Source organism: Grammomys surdaster, unplaced genomic scaffold (genome assembly GCF_004785775.1).
Source record: "Grammomys surdaster isolate TR1022 unplaced genomic scaffold, NIH_TR_1.0 126176, whole genome shotgun sequence".
Classification (NCBI taxonomy): domain Eukaryota; kingdom Metazoa; phylum Chordata; class Mammalia; order Rodentia; family Muridae; genus Grammomys; species Grammomys surdaster.
The window spans coordinates 6,091,525-6,118,365 of NW_021620983.1; positions in this window are offsets into that span (position 1 = coordinate 6,091,525).

Here is a 26,841-nt window from a genome sequence, read left to right on the forward strand (position 1 = left end):
GGACAGGAAGTGCTCACAGTCAGCCGTCTCTGGGGTCAGTGGGGCAGGACAGGAAGTCCTGTTGTTGAGTACTTGTCCCTTTATTTACCTTTTCTTCTCAGCAATCTAAACGAAATAACTCTGGAGTTGAGAAGGAAGGTAGAGAGGGAAGCGGGAAGCATCATATTGGAAATCTTGACCCTGCAAAAATCTATCTCAAAAAGCAAGGCTAAGGAATAGAGCTCTTGAGCAGTAGAGAGATGATAGCGCCAACGTGCCGCAGAGCCACACAGCAATAAGCAAAATCATCCCATTACCAACGACGGTAGTCTGTAATGTTAGTGATAAACTCAGGATGTGTCCTGAATCCCTCGCCCAAAGTGGCTCCTGGTTGTCTGTAACTACTCAAGGCATCTGCAGAGTCACTCTACACTCACAATCACAAGAAAGAGAAAGGAGGACAAGAGGGTTTAGTAACCCTTTGAGATGTAAATTGAGAGCCAGCAAACCGCTGTATGTAGTGAATAGAAAGATCAGACCCGGGGCATCTCTTACTTCCTGAGACTACTTTACAGAAGCCAAAATCCTGGATATGTCTTATTTCCTCTTCCTTCCGCATCAAAATATCTTAATAAAATCTTCAACTCTGCTCCATTCTACCATATGACCCTGAAACTCTTTTCTGTGTCAAAAACACAAATTCTGATTTGGCCCGAGTCAAGCTCCCTGAAAATCTAGGGGAACTCCTTGTGAGGACACAGCATGGAACCATGTCTCTGCCCTCCACTGCTGACATTAAATCCACATTTACGTGACAGAGCTCTAAGTGAGGGAATAAAAAACCAAGAAATTGTGAAAGTAGTGAAATCCACAAATACAGTCAAAAACATCAACCATGTTTTATCAGAGATTGGCATAAAATCAGCAACGTGCAGACCACTTGAACAACCTTATCAATCAGCCTGACATGATTGACATTTGTAGAACACTCCCCCGGAGTGACAACGTAAAACTCTTGCTTGCGTATTTGATCTCAGATGACAAGAGGAGGAGGTAAGAAAAAAACACAAAAACATTTAGTTATTGTATGTATAACATTTTGTTAATATACACATACATAAACATCCCCATCCAGAAAGGAAGATGTATCATAAATGTTGCAACCCTCCTTTCTCCAGATGGTCGTGTGGATAGCTAGCATTTCTATTTACCTTTGTCCTTCACCCGTATCCTGTTCCCTTCACCCTCACCAGGCAGCTCACCTCAGTGGATCTACACAGCCCTGTCTTCCAACAACCTAATCCTGGGCTACTTCCACAAACAAAATGGAGGCCTAGCTGCCTTCAACAATAAGTTCTCCTCATACCATGCTTGTGGTCTAGCAGCAAGCATCTCTGGATAAGGTGAGTTGTTCTAGCCAGTGCTGTGACCCCTTCTACACTCATGAACTCAGAGGCCCCGGGTTCTCAAAGCCCCTTGGTGTCAGTTCCCAACTTCAGTTGAAAGAAGCGTCCTTCCCTTAGGAACCAAGACTTATAAACTAGCAGAAGCCATGATCACGGAAAAGCACAAAAGGTCATTAGTCATTCACCGTGGGTATAGTAAGGACAGCCATTCTGATGCTACCCCTTGACCTCTGGACACTATATGAATCCTGACTAAAAGTAGAGATTAGGTAAGGAACGTTGATCCAGTGTGTGTACCTCACACTAAAGGACAGTGCTCCATCTCCACAAAGCATTGTCACCCTTCAAACTCTATGTCACTACCCTAGCGTATCAGCTGTCCTCCGATGGCTGTAAAGGAGCTAAAATGAGAGCCTCTTATTGTGATATTGTGTTGTCAGCCTGACAAGATCTAGATTCATGTCACAGATAAGCCTCTGAGCTTGTCTAATAGGGACTATTTTAATTGGGACCCATTTTAATTGTGGGTGAGACCAGTTTCTGATGCAGGATTGAGAGAGGGAGCTGAACACTATAAAACACCCATTGCTGCTTCCTGACTTTGGATGCAGTGTGGGCCACACATGTCAGGCTCCAGTTACCTTGACTTTTCTACCATGGTGGACTGTTCCTCAACTGTTGGCCGTGCCTCCTGTCTGTTTTCTGCTTCCTGGTGAACAAACATGTGAGATGAAGAGTCCCAGATGTGCACACCTGCCAGTGTGAAGATACTGAGGCCAGCCTGTTCTACACAGGCAGGTCCAGGCAAGCCAGGGCTGCATAGTGAGACCATGCTCTCCCACCACCATGCCTTCCCTCCACAGAGGACTACAGCTATTCAGACTGTAAACAAAGCAAGCCTTCCTCTCACAAGCTGTTTCATGTCAGCTATTTGACCACAGCGACCGTTCATTTACACCATGGTTCATAAAATAATTATAAAGAACTAGATACGGGACAGGTCTTTATCTGACAAGTCCCCTCCATTTTGTATACTAAGTTCCTCCCTGGCTGGACCTTCCAACATGACAGCTAATGCAGTTCTCACAGGAACTCGTGTGCTTTGGCTTGATCTGCCAATGCACTGCACAAGCAGCATGCCATCTGCCTCACCAACCCATTCTAGTAAGGTTCTCCTCGGGAGGCAACACTGCCTCAGCCACTCCTCACCTCAGGAAGTGATTGACACCTCTCCCTCTACCCTCCCTTCCTTTTCCCAGTTCCAACCCACTTCTGTAAACTTTCCTCAAAGCTCCAGTGTGTGGTTTTCACATTTCCATATAACCACTGCTCTAATAGTGTGTGTGGTCTTTTTTCTGTGTTATTTCTGTTTCAATTCACAACAATATAAACAATACAATAAATCACAATATACAACACCCAATTCCATTGTCAACCAAGCTAGAGAGAGAGGGAGGAGGTAGTCAACCCTTTGTTTATTGCCTGAAATAAGACAAAAGGCATGATAACATCTGTTTGCAAGACAAAAGTATCTCCTTCCTCCCTCCCTGAGGTGTGTATCCTCAGGGTTCTAGAAGAGTTAGAACATTCTGTACCAAATAGCAGAATGGGCCTGGACCATGCCCCACTCATCCATGGCACCCAGGCTGCTCAGGGAAAAATTCACATATGTATAATGTTGTTTTTTCCTTTAAGATGTTATAGTGTAAATCTGGAGACACACACACAGAGTCACACACATGCATGCATGCACACACATGCATTTACACATATGCACACTCACACCCATGCACATGTATGTGTACACACATGCATATATACACACATACATCCTCTTGCATGCATACACACATGCACATACACATACATTCACACACACATACATACTTGTGTATAAATTACATAGTACAAACATACATGCTGACATAATGTAATATATAAACATATCATATGTACAATATATAAACATACACAAGGCAGCTTGAGTGTATACATACATACATATGAAATGTGCGTCTTATTTCTATAACTCCTAGAAGTTTAAAATTATTCAATAAATTCAAGAAATTTCTCTGTGAAAAGCTACTGTTCTCATTTAAGTTTAGAAACTCCTTCTTTAACTAGATATAAGAAGTACGTTTTTGTTTAAGATTTAGCTATTAATGGGATGGCATTTCTTCTTCAAATGACTTGACGATTCTGTGAGGTGGGAAGAAGAACTCAGCCCGTGCTTATGCGAGAGGTTACATCCAGGGAATGATCAGGTGAGGCACAAAGGTTATTTTTCAAAGACCTCAATACAAAAAAAAAAAAAAAATTCAGGCTATGCAAGTACGAACATGTGTTTCTCAAGGCCGAGACATATTCATATGGCTTTTTCCAGAAATAATTAAATGTAGAAAAACAAGTAGGTATTATTCATCATTGCTGTTTCTAGTTACCTAGCAATTAAAGCTATTGATTAATTTATACACTTTGTGGGAAAGGCAGTCATTAGCTTTCAAGCACAGACTAGCAACACGGACACTCAATCACGGTGGTGTGGCTTCTGTGGCATAATTATTTCTGAATAAACACAGCCCCTTTGATCCATCCCTTTAACGCAGGCAGAAGTTCTTGCCTTTGAAGAAAGGCTTCCTTGATTTGCAGGTATGAAAATGGCCTAGTAAGATCTGAAATAACACTATCTTACCTAAACCAAACTCACATTCTTCCGCTGTCGACTTTAATGAGGAAGCCAAACAATGCAGGTGGTTAGCCCTCCTTCACTGAGTCATCCCATGGGCCAGGTTTTGTGGAAAGCCCAGCTAATGCACTTACTGCTTTAGTTGCTTTTCTTGCGGTGGTAAAATCCCTGACCAAAAACAACATATGGCAGGGTTTATCCTGGCTCACAGTCTGAGGACACAGTCCGTCACAGCAGAAAAGTCACAGCAGCAGGAGCCTACAGTGACCAGCCATGGTTCAGGTGCAGTTGAGAAAGAGGAGAGGTAAGTGTTGGCTCAGTTCCTCCTTCATATACAATCCAAGGACCCCAGCCCATGGGACAGCATTTCAGATGGGTCTTCCCACCTCAAGTTAGCTACTCCTGATTCCCTCAGAGATATGCCCTGAGGTACGTTTCCATGGTGACTGCATATCCTGTTGCGACTGTCAGTATTAGCCATGGAGTTTAACTATTGTTTCTACATTACCATGAGTCAGGAGGCAATAGCCAGCCTGCGGTACAGTGTGAAAGAAAGCAAGTCTTGGATGGATTTCTTAAGACACTTCTTGAATATCCGTGAATCAAATACAGAGCTGAATTCGCCTGGCACTGGAAGATGAACCACAGAGCCATGATCTCTCTGTACCCTGACCCAAGACATCTCTTTCACATGCATGGTCTCTTGTGGTGATCACTCAGTATTGAAGAAAGTGATTCACATCAGCAAAACCCATTCACTGTTTTTTTTAATCGCACGCACATGAATCTCTTTCACTGTGAACAGAAGACTTGTACACTACACAGACCAATCCTCTGTCTAATGTTACCTCTTGAAATGGGAATCGTTTGACATCTCTTTACACTATACCTTAATGTTAAACTTAAAAGAGCAATTTTAAGCTCAATATCCTGCAATCAGACATCTTCTGCAATGAATTCTAATATGCTTGCTTCATATAATATCGTATGGATGTATGCATATGTGTACGTATGTATTTCTGCTTCTTAAAATGCAGGCTCAAGAAACCTGAGATATGTGTGTTCGATGGAAATTACTCTGGTGCACTTGGTGATTTACTTTAAAATATTCATTAAGCATTCACAATGGCCCCCATCACCTCATCAAATATTCTTCCTTCTCAGTGTCTTCCCATATTAACCCTATTTCCTGACAGTTTGCCAGATTCTCGCAGACTTCCAGAATTGACAAAACACACTGTGAGAAACTGTCTTAACAATGTGCAAAGTTTTTCATGTATTTTATTGAAATATGTGCATATTACTTACACTACTGCTTAATAAGACATAAAACTGGAAAGTGTTCAAATGTTAATGCCTGGGCTGCTGTCATCATCTTCACTCTTGTGTACTTAAATTACTTTTGTTAAAGAGAAAAGAAAAAGAGAAATAAAAGTTCAGAAGTACCCTTTCTACACACACAGAAAAGGCATGGTGGGCTTCCCAATTAAACCTAACTATGAATACCATCATCCCGCTACCTAAGACCACTTCAGACTGCTCTTTTCTCTGACCAGTTACACATAGGGAGGTAGAACCACCATGCCAGAGAGAAGAACACAGCTCCGATGCACAAGAAAGTTGAAGGAGTTTGGAGGACGTTGAGTCCCCTCTGCCTTTATATTATAGGTGTAAAAACTAAGGCTCCGTGTTCCAAAGCTGTCCCTGAAAGAATCCAGGAAAATTCATTCTGATCTTGCCCAGTTCTTCCACAATCATGAGCTTACTCAGATCTAAGCCCAACATTAGGCCACCGCTTTCACTTTGAACTGCGTCCATTGTCTCCTTTCAATAAACTAATGGAGTGCAGATGAAGCTGGTTGGATAGCTTGTTTCTCTGTGGTTGTGATGAACACCGAGACAAAAAGCAAAAAGCAACTTGAAGAGGAAAAGGTTTATTTTCCTCCATCACTGAGGGAAGCCAAGACAGGATCAAGATAGAAATCTGAGGAGAAAACTGACCAGAAACCACATAGGTACACTGCTTACTGGCTTATTCCCTCTGACTCACTCTCCTCAACTTTACCCATGCCTGCGCCTGCGCCTGCGCCTGCGCCTGCGCCTGCGCCTGCCCCTGCCCCTGAGTCTGCGCCTGCGCCTGCGCCTGCGCACACGCATCCATGCGTGAGTGCATGCATGTGTGCATGCCTGAGTGTGTGACTCACAGGTATATCCAGACCCAGCCGCCCAGAGAGTCCATTCACAATGGTTATCAATCAGCAATCAAGAAAATGCACTACAGACATACCCAAGCTGATGCTGATGAAGGCGTTCTCCAGTTGAAATTCCCTTTTCCCAGGAATTCCTACGTTCCTGACAAGTTGACAAAGCTAACCATGAAACAATGCATTTAAAACTTTAGCCAACAAGTGAAAAAGAGATTTTGGTTTTGCTCCAATCCATTTTAAGATAATTAAACATGAATCTTTCCACAACACCACAAAAAAAAAACTTAAAGACGATTTTGTTTTATTAAATAAAAATATACAACAAAAAATAAAATTATGTCATGATATGTCCGACTAGCCTTAGTCCGATAGGATAGTAAGACAGATGCTGACCTCTACAGAGGACCTGTAACGGCTACAAATAAAATACAATTGTGTGAGTTTCATCATTCCAAAGGAAAGCAAGATTCTTATAAACCTGACTATGACAATTCTGGAGCCACACTGTAGCTCAACAGTAGACTACATGCTTAGCAAACACAAGACTTGGGATTTAAGTTCTTGGCTACAATGACAACAAAATTAGTATCTGGGCTCTGTAGACTTAATTACATCATTCTGTAAGTATCTTCAGCAAGTGGGCTACTAATTATTGCCCATCAAAATTTATAGTTAACCAGTTTAGTCCCTATAAAAGACTTGAGCCAAATACATTTTCTCCAGCATTGTCTTCTTTGCTATACACATTTTTAAAAAATAGAGCTTATTTTCTCATTCTACATCCTATAACTTTTGAAAAATGAGAAACCTGTCATCTTGATGGTCTTTTAATCATTTTTTCTTTTGTCTTAAAAGTAATATTTACTAAGAGTTGACTGTATACATTTGCCACAAGTCCATGGTGGGCTATCCTGGTCACTGGCCACTGGCCACTGGCCACCGGCTGGATTGGACCAGTTTGCTAAAAATCTAGAATTCTTTTGAGGAACTCTCAAATAGCTCAGACCTCTCCAACTAGGAAGTCCTAAAGACCCCATGGGAAAACCCAGGTACAGTAGTATGTCCTGTAATCCCAGCACCACAAAAGCAAAGGCAAGTGAATCCCTAGGGTTCTAATGCCAGTCTGTCTGGCTAACCTCTAGGTTCAAGGTGAAATTTTTCTCAAAAATAAAGTGAAATGAGCTGAATGAATGTCTAATAAAGATCTCCAAAGGACTAGCTCCACTTGTAAAGTCATGCACTCAAATAAATGAAAAGCTAGAACCATTTGAAACCTCGTTGATGGACATGTGGGAAGCTGTGGATGACCTTACACAGGCTTGAATACCTAGGGATGAATATGGTTATAGTACTTTACACACACATAGAAGATGTTGTGACACCCACTATTATGTACAATATATAGCAAAAACTGGAAAAAAATAATCTTACAGGTACAATATAATCCTCAAGGTTTCATTCAAGTAAAACCATGTCCTTTGTGACTATGAACACTTAGACATTTTAGTAAAACTTTGATAATTATACCAACAACAAACTTTACTAGCAATTACTTGAGATATCATTTAAATGTATTTTCTTGAGTAAAATTCACGGTTCTGTGCTTTTAGACACAGCAGCAATAGAGACCCATTAAGAGAAAATTAGTTCTTTCTGGTCAAGAGGATGAACAGATACCTAACATTCTGTTTGGGCCGGTCAATTACTTGGCCGAGGGTCCACCGTAATCGGGAGGGATCACCATGAGGAAGGCAGTTTTACCTTAGGTTACACTAAAGGAAAAAGTGGAATAATTATCCCTTCAATGAGATAATTGTGGCAGGAATTTCCCTGCCCAATCTATTTTAAATATTAGTGCAGCAGGAGGCCTGTGATTGGACAGGGAAAAAGGAGGCAGAGTCAGAGTGGGAGAGAGAGGGATGCAGGAGGAGAAAAGGAAGGAGGAAGGCGAAAATGGAGGCAGTCGTGAACCCTCATGGCTTTAGTAGCCTCAGGTAGTTATGAATATCAAAAGATTAGGATAATTGGGATAACTTGTCTAAGTTGGGTGAGCATCTTGTGTACTGAGATTTTATTGATATATCAATCTTACTGGTTAGCTATAAGCATTAAGAGTTTTGATTTACTGGGTAGCTGTATTGTGATATCTAACTCCAAGGCTGGCAGGTGGAGGCAGTGACCACACCACCGTCTTGGGGGCCTTGTTCTGACAGGACTGAGATGGCCAGCCAGTGCTGGACATAGTGCTGGACATTTACTCATAGAGCTTGGATGGCGGTAGAGCCAGGAGCCAGCCGATCGCCTTTTTTAACACCTCCTGCTACAGATAACGCGCTTCCTTTTGGGATGGAATTTTCCATCCAAAGCAGGGCAATCATATATATGACTTAACAAAGCTGACTCGTTTTCACAATTATTCACAATTATTACCTAAGACTCTGGACTTCTTCACTTGGTCCTTCTCCTCCTCCTCCTCCTCCTCCTCCTCCTCCTCCTCCTCCTCCGTCTCTCTCTCTCTCTCTCTCTCTCTCTCTCTCTCTCTCTCTCTCTCTCTCTTTCTCTCCCTTCCCCTCCCCTCCCCTCTGTTCCCATGTAAATGACCTATACTCCCCTTCAAACAAAATGTTTTTTTCTTCTCCTTGCCTCCATTCACATCCACTGAGCAGCTGCTGGGATTTATACCTTGACTGCTCTGGTGTCTTTCTTTTAAACTCTAATAAAGTTATCCTTGGCTCCTGTTTGAGTCCATCCTTAAATTATTCTATTAATGAGACTAAGAAATCCAAGAAGGAACCCCAATCTGTCCAGTCCACTTTCCTCTGAATCAAATGCCATTTCTCTCTTTAGATGAGGGTTCTCTAAAGTGTGCTGAGTGAAGACAGACAGTAGCATAGTGCTTGCCCTGTACAATGTACTGAAGTGGATAGAAGAACAGAGCAGCATTTTAGAGGCGAAATTCACCCAACTACAGCATTCATTCAGACATGCTGGTTTTGCTGTTCTTCTATCAAATGTAGTTAGGACTGAGAGCCATTTCTATGATGGCAAATTGTATGACTGGGTTTTCTGATCATTTCTATCTGAGACATCATCTCACCAAGCGACTCAGGCTGGATTTGAACTCGCAACCCTCTTTCTTCAGTATTTTCTTTATAATTCCAGTGCTGGGATATCAGATGTGCACCATCATGCCTGGCTATGACCGAGACTTTAAGGATGTTTTTTACATTCTCGCTGACATAAAATTTAAGACAGTCCTCCAACCTCACCCTCCCCTGGACAAACACCGAGATTATAGTCACGAACCATGGTAACCTGGCTGTGAGAGTTAAGGAAGCATCTTCAGCGTTGAGAGTGGAAAGCGTAAGTAGCTGGCACACCTTACCATCACTGTTAGACTGCCATTTTCAAGACACAGAAGAGAAGGGAAGGCTTGGTGAGGGTGGACTTAGCATTCACTGTGAGCATCCTGGCCTTCCTTACTCTTGGCTTCCCGTGTTTGCCTGACCTTGCCTCATCATTCAACTTCTTCAATGACTTTACACCCTGCGAGGTCGCCATGTTCCCTCTCCCTTTCTAAAGTACTAAAGAAATTTTCCTGTGGAAATCCTCATAAAGAAACATGAGAGCTTTTGTTTAAATGCTAGATTTTATTAGGATCTTTATTTATTCAGATAGGGTTTTTATTGCATAAGCCCTTAAACACACTTACCTTTAAAAAAAAATCAAGAACTCAAATCTGTTGAGTTAACTGAAAGCAATTTTTTCCAAAATATTTAAGAGGCTTCATTTCTGTTTGAGGATCACACTGGCACAGCATCCTGGTAACATTTCCCTCCATGGAAGTAAAGCTTTAGTGTCTTGAATTCTCTGAGAGCACGGGAGCTGCTCAGAGACTAACTGAACCACCAAGACGCAGATGGCTTTAATTATCCACATAAAAAAAGCTATTTATATTGGGAAGCTGAAAAAAAATTAGGAACAATGCTCGTGGTGTAAACATATATTTTAATTAAATTAGGGTTTGAGAAGGAATAATGAGTGATTATTAGTGTCAGTGAAAGTCAAGTTGACATTAAAGGCTAGACGTGGGGGCCCCGGGTGCCTCTGGGCCAGGGATGGAACTGCAGACACATTCGATTGTGTAATTGATCTCTTGTAATAAATAGGGAGGGAGAGGCATGTCTCATAGTGATGTGAGTTCCCTTGCAGGATAACACACAATGAAAGCCTGTGTTTGGACAGGAAGTAACAGAGCACACAGTGCACTCTGCAGCTCCCAAACCTTAGGTCCAGACATTGACACAGACAGAAAGGCTAATCTGAATGGTGCTTCTTGCTCTGTCCCTGAAGAGACTTTTTTTTTAATAAGGAGATTGTATATATTAAGAGGTAAACAAGTCCTGGGTATGAGGCTGACAAGAGTTAGCAATAAAAATGCAGGTCGTGCTTACACTTAAACATGATCTTGCCTGAGGCTCAAACTCAACTGGGTGTCTTCTATTGAGTCCAGCCGTAACTCATCAGTGTTCAGCTTGGTGGAAGCGGGAAGGTGTTTGAATGGCTCTACAGCTCAATGTGATGCAGATAGTGACAATACCCCTTACAGGTTTGCCCAGAAACTAAACAAGTTGCTTACAGAGCACAAAGAACTGTGTTCAGTATATTGTGAGAATTGTATGCTTGCTAAATGTTGTTCCTGCCTAGAAGGAAAAATTAAGGATGTCAAAGGAAGCAACCTTAGATTTTATGTACAAAGTTTTCACTGTAGCCAGGTTTACTGGCCTTAGTCCTAGCACTTGGGAAGCAGAATCAGGCTAATCTCTGTTAAGTACAAGGCCAACCTGGGTTGCATATGATAGTCCAGGCTAGCAAAGCTACATAATAAGACCCTCTTTCAAAAAAAATAGTAGGATAATCTTATAATTTGTGCAAAAAAATCTAGAATTACTAGGTTATGTGTCTCAAATCTTCCACCATTACCTCGACATTCTCTCTCTGATCATCGCATGCCACAGGGATGGTTCCTCGTGTCTCCTGCCCCTCAGTGGCCTCTTCTCTACCAGATAACATACTAATCTACAGGCCATGTCCTCAAGACTCTCAGGATTACACCACCATAGACTGCTCAAGTAGATGAGCAAGAAGGGAATGTCGAAACCTTGGCAACTGAGGTGTGAAGGAGCCCTAGGCGCTGGACGTCAGTGAGTACCAGCTTCCGTGCTCATGAGCAGCAGAATGATGAACAAGGAAATGTGTAAAGAGCTGATTGGCCAACCCTAAGAAAGAGAATTTCATTCACGTCTTAAGAGGGAGACTGGGTTCCCCGGAGACATTTTTAGCAATGTGTCCTAAAATTCTCCACAATCCACAGTCACACTGATTCTTCTAATCTCAGTTAACATTATCTAGAAACTTCCTCATAGATATACCCAGAAGTTTATCTCCTAAATGATTTTAGATCCTAAAAAGTGGACAACCAGATTAACCATTGTATTGTGCTCCCAAGACCCTTAACTTCACCCGCAAATCTTTAATCCCAAATAAGGTCCGAGTGGTGTGAGATTTCCTACAGACATATTATCTGTAAAGAGGGAGGGGTCCATCACTCAGCCCACTGAAGAACAAAGAACAAGTAGACGACTCTTCAGCACAGCACAGCTTTAATAAACACAAAAGAGCATGCTCAAGTCAATGACAGAACCGGAACAAAACAGGAAGGAAGGGAACTTGGGTTTGTGACTGGAGACCAGCTCCTAGGAACATCAGATTGTTGCTTGCTAAGTCAAGGGAATCAGAAACTATTACTAAAAACATAAGACAAGTCCCTCGGTAACTACCATTCCTAAAAGTACGGTGTTCATCTTTTTATCATTTTCAACAAATAATTTAACTATTATTTAAGTGTGCATGTGTGTGTGTGTGTGTGTGTGTGTGTGTGTGTGTGTGTGTAGAGGGGAACAAGAGGTGGACATCAGATCCCTTCCTCAGTCACTCCACACCTTAGTTTTTGAGTCAGGGTCTCACATGGAATCTAGAGCTGGCCGGCAAGCTCTGAAGATCCATTGCTTCCATCCTCACAGCCCTGGAGATTCAGGTGCTATGCCTGTCCTTTTACAAGCATGTCGGGAGGTCCAAGCTCGGGTCTTCATGTACAGCAAGCTCTTCACCAGCTGAGCCTACTCCCCAGCCCTCTACCCCCCTTTTGAGTCTTGCAACACAGGTTACTTTTCTGGAAATTTCTTCTGCTTCCTATGAAATATCAGATCAGTAACTTATGGAGCACAAGGTGAAGCATCCTGCCACAGACATGGGTGGAACATGCTGAGTGGCATTCCGTTGTTCATAACTAGCAGGAAACTAGTTATGAACTTCTGCAAATGTCTGGGAGTTCAATTAGATAGAATGATGAAATTTTTCACAGTAAATACCTACAGTCTGGTCAGACAACCTTCAAGGGCTAAAACTTCTGACTCACAAAAGTATCTCTTCCTAAAAATGCAAAGAAGTAACAAGAAGACAGCTGTGTTGATTCAGTTTAAGTAACAAGGCCGTGCTGTTTCGAATACCATTTAAAGGTAGACCATATGAAACGCGTATTTATACATTGCAATGCAGATTTTGTGGTTATTAAAAAAAAAAGTACCATGATCCTTTGTTTGACTTTCACAAGTTACTCTGTAGTCATCTATCAAAATGTTTTGGCTGAACTCGTAGCTACTCAAAGGTGGGATAGCCTATCTTCCCCAGTCCCTTATCTCACGTCCTCCTCAATGTCATGGTGACATCTGAACTTCCTGATAAAGATGTGGACACAATCGAACTTTGACCCAGACAACTTGGGTACTTATCAACTGTTACTATGAAAAGATTGCTAGAGAGGTGACCATCACACCTGCAAAATGAAACATTATGAAAAGGTTTTGAGGTGTTTGGCTGGTTGGTTATTTTAGAGTTTTTGTTCTATTTTTTTTTAACTTCCTGGGATTTTCTATGATTTCTTTCTCCCAGTATTCTACCCTCATCAAAAGTCTAAAGAACATTCCACTAGGCAGCAAGATGTCTCAGTGAATACAGATAAAGTGGCTTGCCGCCAAGCCTGGTGACCTCAGTTCAACCCCTGGTCCTCACATAGTGGAAGCAGGGAACAAACTCCTACACATTCTCCCCTGACCTTCATTCATACATGGCACCCACAAATGCAGAATAAACAAAAATATAGCTTAAAAATGTAAGAAATTACATTTCATTCCTATTATGAACAGCCTCAGAGGAGAATGGGGAAGTGGGGGGAGGATCTGTGTGAGGGGTACTGGAAGGAGAGAGAGTCTGGTGTTACGATATAAAGAGAATTAATAAAAAAATGAAAAAAACAAACTCACAGAGTAACATGGGGCACTTCATATATATGTATACGTATGTATGTAGTTATATTTATACATATTCATATTTATATACAAATATGTGCACATATTATTATATACATATACTTCTGAGACTCCATAATGAGAGGCGAAGACTATTTTCCATCTTGTTTTAGTTGTGGAAGAGCAATCATTCATTAGGAAAATCATTCCATGAGAGAAGAAATTTGCAGACAGATGAAATGAGTCACACCTGCAATCTCAGCACTCAAGAGGCTGAGGCAGGAGGATTTCTATGAGTGCAAGACCAATCAGGGCTATGTAACGAGTCTGTGGCTAGCCTGTGCTACAAAGTGAGTCTCTGTCTCAAAACCACAAAAATGCATTTGAAAAAAAATGACTATGAGTTGGGCTTCCTATAACCTCCCATGAACTTAAGTAGCTATGACTAAGCCAAGAATTGCTAGAATCCAGAGATATTTTCTGCAGATTTTTTTTTATCATATCCATTTAACTATGTTTATAGTAGAGTTTTCAGGAGATTGGGAACAGTTTCCCGAAGTGGCAGAGATCTGTGAAGAGCTAGCTACCAGCTCAGGGGTCCTTGAATCTCCAGACTCATGGAGACAGGCAGAGGGAACAATGCCATAGAAGACAGAGGAGACCAACTCCAGATCCTGAGAGCACCTGCTAGTGCTCATTGCCAATTGAGGAAGTGGAGCCCTTGGAAAGAACTGGCCATATGCCCGATAGTCAGATTTTTACTCTCATGAGGTGTCAACACCACTTAATACCTGTGCATTGCCTGTTTGCTTAGCAAGTATGTATCAGCCACAGCGTGTGTTTGTCTGGGATCCCTCACAGGTGCTGAGGTCTCTTATACCTCCAACACATAGTACTCAAGATAAGTAAGCATACACTGGGGGGGGGGTAGCCATACTGTGCCTATATATGACTATGTAGCATTTCATGTTGAGCCATACTATATCCAATGAGCCTGAACACCCCGCCCCCACCTCTGACCTCAGAAGCTAAGCAAGGTCTGACCTAATAACTACTTGGATAAGAAGATTTTATAGAGCTTTGGAATGTTTGTGACTTCACATCTCATGGTGACAGAAGTGCATTTTAAAAGTGTATTAGGGAAGCCGGAGAGATGGTTCAGTGGCACTTGTTGGTCTTGCAAAGGATCCAGGTTTGGTTCCCAGAACTCACATGGTAGCTCCAGTTCCAGGAGATCCGTTAGCACCTTCTTATCTTCATGGGCACTGTAGGTACATGATGCTCAGAAATGCACTCAGGCAAAACACTTGGATGGAGAGATAGATGATAGATAGATAGAAGAGAGATGGATGGATAAGTGGATGGATGGATGGATAGATAGATGGATGAATATGTATGTATGTATGTATGTATGTATGTATGTATAATCTAAAAAACATTAAAGAGTGTGTTGAAGACCAGGAAATATAACTCAGTTTGCAGTGTTTGCCTAGTATACACAAAGCCTTGGGTTTTGTACCCAACACTGCATAAACCTGGCATGGTGGTGCCCATCCTCGCTCCTGCAAGGAGGAAGAAGGAGGTGGATCAAACATTGAAGGTCATGCTCGGCTACACAGTCAAGTTTGATGGCAACCTGTATGACATGAGATCCTCAAAAATGTTGTTTTTTTTTTAAGGAAAGAGTCTGTCAGGACTTGCAGGCATGTTAATTTGTTTCTTAAGGCCCGCTCCAGACAGAGGCTGAGGGAAAGGGACAGAGAGCTTAAAGACAGCCTGTACTTCATAGCCAACTTCTGTGTCAAAAAAAAAAAAAAAACAAATAATGCACTGACTAATAAACGCTGTCGAGCGAGTGTCTGACAGAGGCAGACCTGAGGTGGCTGTGAGCCAGGGGTGTGGTCAGCCTCAGGAGTGTGGGCGAGACACAGCACCAACTCCCTCCAAAGCTTCCAGAACAAGTTTAGGTTGGAGTTGAGTGCCATCAAGCCATCCTCACTGAATTCCCTTGCTAGGGTGGGAGATGCAGGTCGATTCAATGGTAGGCTGTGTTGTGACTTAGCATCCAATCTGCTGTCTCAAAACAAACCCTGAAAGTGTGACCCAGGAGTTTAGTCCACGGTCCTCTCTCCAAACCATCTAGGAACAAGCTACAGACAACTACACTCAGTAATATCTGGTTTAATCAAATAATACCAAACTTAGCAGCGTTTCTCATGAAAATATAAACCCAAAATGACAAAATAAAGGCTTAAGACTAGATGAGGTTCAACAATTACATGACCTTAGAAGATGTTCATGTCAGCTTATATGTTTCCTGACTGACAGCTCTAAGAGGAAAAAAAATGGATTTTTCCCCTTTGAGTTATAGAAATTTAGCTTTAACAAAAAATAAGATTATGATTCAAAAACCCATAGATTATACACACACAAGATTAGGGTGGGGTGAGGGAAGATTTACAACCTTACAACCCTCACCCCCTCCTCTACGACAGCGCTGCATTTATAAGAAGCATCTAGGCCGGATCTTGTGACATAGGTCTGTGATTTTAGCAATCCAGGAGGCTGAGACAGGAGGATGTCCAGTCTGGGTAACTCAGTAAGACTCTGCTTTAAATTAAAACATGAGGAAGAGCAGGTACAGCTTAGGTGGAGACTTGCTGCTTGCCTAGGAGAGGCTGTATGTTCGATTCTCAGCACACAAAATAGAGAGGAATGAGGGAGGGAGGGAGGGAAGGAAGGAAGGGAGGAAGGGAGGGAGGAAGGAAAGAAGGAAAGAAGAAGGAGAGGGGAAGGAAAGGGAAGGGAGCAGGAAAAGAAGAGGAAAGGAAAGAATCAGGAGAGAAAGGGGGAGATGAGAATAGATGAGAGGTGAAGTGAGGAGATGTATGGGAAAGAGGAAGGGAAGGAGGAAGGAAGCAAAGGGGGAAGGAAGGGAAGGAAGAAGGAGCAAGGAAGCAAAGGGGGAAGGAAGGGAAGGAAGGAGGTAGAATGAGAGGGAGGAAGAAAGAGACTGGAAGGAGGGAGAACGAAGAAGAATATACATATTTGTCTGTGTACACATTAGTGTGTGTGTGTGTGTGTGTGTGTGTGTGTGTCAATGGTTCCTAACTGCTAAAAAATTTTCCACTTAGCGAACATTAGGCCATATCTACAGACATTACTGGTGTTCCCACTGGAGACACACCAACGACACACAGAGGACAGAGATCAGGTAGGATCCTAAACAATCCCTCTGCAACAAACCTTGTTAGCAGCACCAAGGTCAAGAGCACAAAGACAGACCGATGAGACGGCTCAGTGGGTAGAGCACTCACCAGGCAAGCCTAACAACCAAAGCCTGATCTCCAGGACCCACGGAAGAAGCTGGAGACTGCGCATCTGCAATCCCAGAATCCCTCAGCAAATGGGACGGGGAAACCGGAGAGCTCCACACAAGCTCAGAGACTACCGAGCCTGAGGTCACACTGCAGTGCTAGATGCAAGAGAGACCTCATTTCAACAAGATAGAAGATGAGAACGACTCCAAGAAGCTGTCCTCTGACCTCCACATGTGTGCTATGTCACACACACATACACACACACACACACGCGCGCGCGCACGCACACACACACACAAACACACGCACACACCAAATAAATAAATCAGCAGTTTTAAAAGCTACAAGAACCAGAAAGCTAACAGGATCTCCATACGAAGGGTGTGGTTAAGTGTTCTGAAGCAGAGATCTGACTCCCTCATCCCAATTGTATGCGGTCTTATAATCCGGCAAAATTCTGAGCCTTAAAAAGTTTTATTTTATTTATCTGATTCTCATTTTTGTTTTTAAATTTTCGTGTCAGGCTGGTTGTCAGTGTAGGTGCATTCGTTTATATTCTGTGCATCTGACTGACTGAATATCTTACAAACGCTCCATTGTTTATCTGAATCTCGTCTTTGGTTTTCTTTATCTGCCCCCACTTTCATCTCCCATCGTTCTGATAAAGCTCCATGCTGCAGAAATGCCACCCACGTGTTCGGCACGTGCTTACTTTGGATGCAACCTCCCTGAGACACTCCTCTGCAGATGCCCTCCCCACTGTTTACCACCCAGCTACATAAATAACAGATTGCCTAGCGAGATCAGTGGATCTGATCGGGAGCAAAACTCACCAATAATAATGTTTTTCTTCTCAGTCAATCTATTAAGCAGGACAAGTGCCTTTCCCACAAGCCATGATCAGAACTAGTCATTCTCAGAGCCATCTTTGCATTTAAAAATAATCCCTTTCCCCTCAGAACTCTGGCTTTCTCTTAGGTTGGAAAACTGATTGTGTGTGTCTGTGTGTGTGTGTGTGTGTGTGTGTGTGTGTGTGCATGCGCACATATATAGATTTAGCTTTTGCCTTCCAATTTGTGATCAGAGTAAAACCATTCCGGTTTCTGGCACGCATGGCCCTCCCGTTTCATTGAATTACGAACGAACAATATGACTGATATAGACACTATAGACAGAGCCGCAGATCTGGGCTTAGACTCTCCTTCCAGAACCTCAAATCCCTTTTAGTTTAAAATCTAAATGTACATAAGAGAATATATAATTTCTATTTTTTTTTTCCTGGCTGAATTTAAGACATAAAATCGTGGTTATCCAAGAGGGCTGTGGTGCATGTTTTTATAAACCTATATTTATTTCTTGGAATCTAAATGTCATCTCGCTGAATGGGCCTCTTATTTGAAGAGTCAAGTTCCCTTCTAGAAAGGGGCCATATGGTCCAATTCTGCTGAGCAGTCAAGTGATTTGCTAAGGCAAGACCAGCCTTTAATGTCACCTAGACATTAGCTAGTCCATTTTCACTGGTTTTGAGGCGGGCCAGCAGGCAGTCCTAACACCTTTCTTCGCTCTCTCTCCACTTGAGGGGACTTGCTCGCTCAGTCTCCTCCCTCTGGTCCTCCCCGCATTGATTGTAATTATTAATTAAGTCACTTATTTTTTCTCAATTATGTTTACTGGCAGTTGGGCATGGGGCACAAGCATATACATATGTCAGGGCATGTGGAGGTCAGAGGGCAACTTGTAGGAGTCCTGTCCTTCCTTCCATCGCGGGGGATTAGAGGTCCTCAGACTCGGCAGCAAAGGCGTTGTTCACTGAGCCACCACAGAGGCCCTTGTTAATGGAGTCTCTTTAACTCTTGACCACACCGAATATTCCTTCACGCGGGCTACACATCCTGTCAGATGCTTCCCAGCCGCACTCCAAGTGTGTGGCGTTTGGTCTGTTGCTGGTGAGCCGGGTTTGGTCCTTCAGTTGCAGCCGCAAGGCTGGGATGAATAGCAAGAGGCAGGCTGAGATCACAACCACTCCACTCACCCAGGACAGATCCGCAGCCTGTATTTCTGCTTTTGGCACAAGCCTTGCTGCGTATGCGCTAGAGCTTGCACGGCAAGGCACCGCCTTTCTATACTCCGGTTTTTCTTAACATTTAGAGACTTCGAGTCTCGTGTAGAAGGAACACGGTTTAATTAAATCGTTTGTATCTAATCTCATATGTTGTGTGCGCAATCTCTCTCTCCCTTCCAGCTCCTGTGTTCTGTTCAGTTACTGGTGATTGATCAGCCCTCTCTTGCCTTTTATTTATAGACTTTGGCTTCCCATTTAATATTTCTTAGTGCACTTATTTTTTTTTAACTGCTGCTGCTCTGATTTTTTGGCATAGATGCTGGTGCCTTCTGGACTGTGGTAAGCTTTGACAAGACTGAAGAGGAGGCCCGACTGAATTTGTCTAGTACAGCTAGCGTTCCACTCAAAATAACTTTTCCTTTAAAAAATCTATTTTTACTGGTTCAAGCCTCGTCTAATCTTTCAATCATAAGGGTAAGCCTTGCATTTTATTTTAAAGTACATGGGGTAGCATTGAAGACTTAATAAATGAGGAAAATCATTTAATTCTCGACATTTAACATGGGTTAATGTCACAGATTTTAATCCCTTGTTTGATTCTAGTGGAATAACCAGCTTTATAGGACAAAAATATCAAACACTTGGCCTTTTCCAGTAAAAAGAAAAAATTCTTCCCCTTTGCAAATTCTTGAACTTCATACATGACACAGACAAGTATCCACAACCATCAATGAAGACTTACGTAAGAAGCGGGAAGCTTGGCATAAATGGTCTCTGTTAGAAGCCACTTTCATGAATGTCCATCCTGTGCACCCCCTGCACACTAAATTAGCACTATCCGAGCTGTTTGCATTTATGGAAATTGGATTAACAAAGGAAATTGGAATTATTAAGGGACTGGAAAGGAAATTTTTTAATTGGCCCACGTTTGCTGCTGCTAGCCAGGCCTCTTCATCAGCTCCTGGTGGGCTCTGAACTTACTCTGCTCTTTGAGGCTCAGTGGAAAATAACTAATAAGATAAAATGAGAAGTGGTACAGAGCGAGCAGATTAATTCAGGAAAAAAATAACCGGTGGTCTGTCACTTCCTATTATCATAGAAAGGGCTGCAACTATTGATCAAAAAAATGATTTTTTTCTCTTATTTTTGAGTAGGTAAGAAAAAATGTTCCTGGTTATACAGCTTTATATATATATATACATATATATATATATATATGCACACACACACATACATATTGCAATAAAAATGTCTGGCTCCAACTTCTGCTTCTACTGCCCCTGTTCGCCACCTGCCATCCTCAAAGGCCTCTACTTTATTAGTTTCTTGGGTATATGTTCAGAGTTTCATTATGCAATTATAATCAGGTGTAAACTTATATCAATACTGTCCCTGTGTCTTGTATGAAACATTAAGCACACCCCTCTGGAGTTTCCGATGCATCCAGAAGAGCATTCCAATCCAGGCTGCTTTGGTTTTCAGTGCCTCCTCACACTACATGGAAGAGAACGGGCCCTGGTTTACTCACCAAGCCCCCCACTGATGTGCACTTTGGTTATTTCTGGGTTTTTGTATGGCAAACAATGTCATAACAAGTGAACTTGTGTACGACTCACCCTCCCTGAGTCTTTTCTATAGGATAAACTCCAAGGAGTAAATTTTCTGGGCGTGAGGGGAATTAGTATATAGATAAGCAGGGGTTATTTGCACTCCTTGCGTATTGCATCATTTCAGTCTGATAGGTTAAAATGCTTTTTGTAAACAAGTTTAATTAGCAAGTATCTCATTACGAAGAATTTGAACTTTTAAAAATATTTCTAACGCTTCAGTTGTATTTTTTTCTTCCTTCCTAACAATATTTTTATTATCTAGCCATATTTTTAAAAATCACGAGTAATTTTTCTGTTGCCAGTTTCTAGAAGCTCCAAGTACAGTCTTTTATCCGTTATGAGTCCTATTTCTCCAAATATTATTGAATGCATTAATTTCCTTACGGAGTGTGTGTCTTGTGTGTGCTACGCATTATGGTGAGGACTCTGAATACGTATCTCAGTTGATCTGTATTGGAAAAGTTCATCTTTATTATCAACTTAACTGGGCTTAGAAACACTGTGGAAGTACTTCTCTGGATGTGTCTATAACAATGTTTCCAGGTTTATCCAAAGGAGTGAAGCCCCACCCTCACTGTGGGCGGTGCCACCCCGTGGGCGGTGCCATCCCGTGGGCGGTGCCACCCCATGGGCGGTGCCATCCCGTGGACTCCCATACTGGAATAAATAAAAACGGAAACAAATGAGCACCAGCACTCTTCTATCTCTGCTTCCTGACAGTAGCTGTAACAGACCCTCCTCGCACTCTTGCTGCCCCAGTGTCCCACTGCCGTGATGTCCTGCTGCCCTGATGTCCACCATGCTGCTCGGTACCCTCAGACTGTGAGCCAAGATAAAGCCTTCCCTCCTTCCTCAAGTGGCTTTTGTCAGTTAATTTTTTCACAGCAACATGAAATGTGACTAGCATATTCATTATTTTTTCCTAATAGCCCATTTCCCGGATGCGAGGATAAAGTCAAAAACGCATTTAATTGCCCCAAAATCCCACAAGCAGTGACAGATGGAACCAGAATTTGTATCTATATAACATGACTGAATGCCTTAGCTCTCGCTATACTTAACTATACGGTATCTCATGACACACATATCTAGCAATGAATCTCAGCAGCATTAAAATCAACCTAGATAAATAAATCTTCAATGGATAAGATTAGTAGGGGTCTAAGCCAATAGGATTGGGTCCCCAGAGTATTCCATTCTCCCAGTACCTTTGTCTCCATCCTTCCGGTCCCGCATCCCCTCAGCATCCTTCCTCCCTTTACTCCTCTTCTCAGTCACTTAAAGGTACAGTCTTAGTCAAACTTACTCCCAGACACGGACAATGACAAACACTGACCGGTATCTGTTCCGTTTCACCTGCGATGGCTTCCCACGTCTCCCTCTGCCTGTCTTCTGAAGCGAGTCACATCATTCCGAAAGGGCCCCAGCCCCAACCATCATGAGCCCTTACTAACGACATGCCCTACGATAAAAACTATTCTATACTTCAAAGTCATCACTTAATAGGATCCTCAGCTCCTTGGTGCTATGACATGAACCAAACTGTCCAAGCCCCAGCCAGTCACCTGACCTGGCAAGTCATCGGAAGCCACGAGGGAGTGACAACTGCCTAGAAAGCTGGTTTTCCAAAGGAAATCTAATTTTAAAAGATGTAGCGCTAAGCCAAGGAAATGAAGAGCTAAGGAAGGCGCCATGCTGCCCCAGAGTCTCCGGCTACCATCTAAGCAAGCACTCATTCTTCATCCCTATTACGGAGACACATGTGTGCAGAAGCTTAAGCCCTGACCGTGTACTGTATGCTTGGGTTTCATTTGTTTTTAATTTATCTTGGTTTTGTATTATCTCATTCCATTTGTAAAGCCAAACGCACTTTTTTTTTTTTAAGTAATTGAAGGTTCACAGTACAACCAGTTTGGGGTTTAACTATTTATCATTTACTCCCAGTACTTTCTCATGAAACCCCACCCCAACCCCAAGATTTTTTTACTCGCCTGCAAATATGTGGCTCGCTATCTTCTCGCTTCATCTATAAAGGAGAAGTACTGAAAATATCGCTTACAACTACATATGGCAATTTTTACGGCCTATTAAATCACTGTTTCAATCCAACTGAGTCACCACATGAAAAAGCTAATTTAGGGGCTGGAGAGAGAGAGAGAGAGCTCAGTACTTGTCATTCTTTTAGAAAGTCTAAGGTGAGTTCCCAGCACCCACAACTGGTGGGCTTTATCTGCCTTTAACTCCAGTTCTGAGGGACCCAATACCCTCTGCTTGCATCAACACGTACGTACCTTCATGCGTATTGTGCACATACGTGTACTCAAGTAGGAATAAGAACACACGGAATTTTAAAAATAAATAACTAATCTAAGAGACAGTCTAAAAGCTAATTATTATTTTACTTCATGGTACTGGGGGGTTGAATCTAGGGCCTCACACACATTAGACAATCTCTCCATCTCTGAGCTATGGCCCCAGCTTCCAAAACTAAATATTAAAATCAGTCCTCAGAGTTTTGCTCAGTGGTAAAGCACTAGCATGTGTGAGACCCTTGGTTCAATCCTCAGCATGGCAAAAAATAAAAACTAAAAATAAAAACCATATGGTCTCACTATATCCAGAAAAACATTGACAAATTCTATATACATTCCTGGTTGGGGAAGGAAAAAAAAAACTTTCCACAAACTAGGATTGGAATGGAAACTGATAATGGCCATTTACAAAAGCCTACAGTTGACACCATACTTGTGGGTTGCATTAGACAGTTAGAACCTACATAACAAAATACGATTGGTGAGGTGACTTCAATGGCAGAGATTAATCTCTCTATTCAGGATGCTAAACTGCAAGGTCCAAGTGCCAGTAGAGTTGGTCTCACCCTGAGACCTCCTTCCTGGGTTTATAAGTAGTTATCTTCTCCCTCTGCCTCCGCCTGGGTTTTCTCTGGGCTCAAATACATCTGAGACCTAATTTCTCACCTATTAATGTCTGTCATAATGGATTAAGGCTCAATCTTACGACCCAACTTTACCTTAACTGCCTCTGTAAACACACACTCTCTCTCCAAATAGTCACAGGCTGAGATACTAAGAGTCAGAATTTTAATATAGAAGTCTGGGCTCAGGGGGTCACATTTCATCCATAGCAGTGCATAAAGACAACACTCACCCCTAAGATAAGGATATGCAAAGATCTCTGGTATCAACATCTTTTCAACAGCACCGCCATGACTCTAGTCATCTCCGAAAGGTAAAGACCAAAAGACAAACAGGTGAAAAGGGGAGACATAAAACTCTTTCTACTTGTGGACAATTTGACAAGCCGTGTGGCAAACCCGATAGAAGAAAGGAAGCAGCTACTAAGATATTAAATAAGTGAGAGAATTTTAAAAGATAAAGCCAAAACTCAAGAGAATTTCTCTACACTGCTAATGAACAGCTGAATATGAAATGTTTTAAATGTTTTTTTACAATAGTATAAAAAAAAAACATGAAACACTTCAGTACACATCTCATCGATATGCTTGAGATTTCTACAGTGAAAACGAGAAAATACTGCTGAATTATAGTAGCACACGTCTCTGTCCCTGAGACTCGACAGTGTCAGGTTGTCATATTGCCACCAACTGATGTATTCTAGCTAAATCCTCACTAAAACTCTCAGCAAGCTTCTATGAAGAAACTGATGGACAGTCCTGACAAACAAGGAACGTCCAACTGGAAAAGAAAGAACAAAGCTGACTAGCATTTCCTGAAAAAAAAGTCAGAACTGTCTTTGTCGTCTAAAGATATCCAAACAGACTAATGAACCAATACAAACGTACTTCCACCTGCGTGCAAACACGTGAGTCCTGGGAAAGACACATGGACAGATGAATGGACAAAGGAGGTGCCTCTTGTATAAACTGCACTGCTTCCAAATATAGCTCATTGAAGAATAAATCTTAACCCTACCTTACATGTCACTGAAGAAAAATGAACTCCAGCGGCTGAAGAGATGAGGTGGCAGTTGAGAGCATTTGTTGCTCTCACAGAGGAACTGGACTTGGCTCCCAGCATCCATACAAAATCATAAGCCATCGAGTAACTCCAGTTTCAGTAGATCCAGTGCCCTCTGACCTCCACAGGCACCATACAAGCACAAGGTACACACACACACACACACATATATATGAAAGCAAACATCTGTGCACAATAAAATAATTTTTAAATGAACCCAAAAATGTAAATTTAAGATCAACAATATGTAAGATGAAAATTAATTTTTGAAAATTATAACCTCTTTGGAAATGAAAATCTTTTCGATATTAGATTACACAAAGATATCTTAGATACAAAAATATATAGAGACACAGCAATCCTTTTTGAAAGTAACACGGTAGAACTCAGTGAAATAAAAACTATCTGCTCTTCAGATGCTATTTCTTAAATGGAAGGATTCACAGTCTAGAAGAAAATTTGTAAGTCCAATAGCTAATAGCAGATTTGTATCCAAGTGACTCACAAACTCAATATAGTCAGATGTGGGTTACACTTCTGTAATCCCAGCACTCAGGAAGCTAAAGCAAGAGGGTCACATTCTTAGTGGTGAGGCCAGCCTGGGCTACGCAGTGAGTTCAAGGATAGCCTGAGATACAAAGTGAGGCCCTGTCAAAAGCAAAACATGACAAAGCCCTCACCTCACGAAGGGAACAAGCACCCCAACTAACACATAGGCAGGACTTGAGAAATCAACATGGTATTCTTCAAAAACTAGAAATACAGTTGATGACACAGCCAGATCATGCTTGGACTTCCACCAAGGAAATCAAGGTGAGCACCCTGGAGAGAGTCCACTGAGCATGCCCATTCATGCTACATCGGCATCATAACAAGCCTAGAGAGTCAACTCAGTGACCAAGGACAGACGATGGAGAAGGAAGGCATGGCATATTATAAACACTGATATTATTCAGCCACAAGGTGAGTAAGGCTGTGTTGCTCACAGGAGAACGGATAGAACTGGAGATCACATTAAGTGACATGAGCCAGACTCAGAGAGATGGATGCCAGGTATTTTATTCTCAGATTAATATAAGTAATTATGCTGTGCAGAGGAAGTTATAACCCAAGGAAAGAAGTATCTGGTACAATTCCACTGATGAAAAATAGCAGAAAATGAAACGTAGTCTGGAGTGGTAGAAAAGAGATTTAATGGTTTCCTGAAGGGATGAGAGTAAACACTAACCAAGAGGTACACTGAAACCTTTGCTGGGTCTATTCACTGTACCATTGGTGCACACATATAACCAACCAAATGGCATATGCTCGATACTTGTATTTTACAGTAGACTGGCTATACCTCCGTAAAGCAGTGACTAGAACTCCATCAGTTCACCTTCCAAGTGTTCCTTGGCTCTGCTCTTTAGCGGAGCTAACTGTTCCCTGGCTTATGCTGGTCTCTAAGAATCTTCTCACTCTGAACCCCACCTTGCTGTCTCAATCTATTGAAACTTCATCTTCAAGTCTCCTTGGAGTTCAAGCAAAATGTCGTCGTTGTTGCCGTCGTCCTCTCCAAAAGCCGTTCCCAGCCTTCCATATCACCATGAGCTGCTCCCAGCTGCAGAATGCCACCGATTGGTTTATTCTACCGGTATGATCTGGTTTTTAGGGAGTCAACAGCGTGAGCATACTGATAGTTCCCTGACAGAGAGGCTGGGGGTTTGTTGCTTGGTTGGCTGTCTGTTTAGTCCCGTGGCTTAGCAGAAGTCTTCATTACTGAAGCATTGTGTTAGTGTTTCAAGGGTGAGTGGATGCACGGAGGGGAGAGCAGAAGATAGCGTGTTCCGTTCCCTCAGCTCAAGTTTATTTCTGAGAGGCAGCTTCAGTTGTAATAATCCAGTTGGTGCAGATGTGTTAATTGGTGTTCTCGTGTCTTCAGCACAAGGAACTCATTTTCAACATGTCTCCCTGGAGATAACCTCTTAACCCAAAGGAACAATTCTTTCAATAGACACTTCAGACACTATGGACTGATGGGGATATAACATTAAGAAGACAGGAGAGCTTGCCATGCCTTCATGTGATCCTAGCTCCCAGCCGCTAGGAAATGATGGCTCCCCATCTGAGCCCATAAATTCTTCCCAAGACTCCCCCACCATCTCTGAGGAGCAGTTATGAGACTGGAAGCATCTGACAAAGCCAACCCCGCGTTGCCTGAAAATGA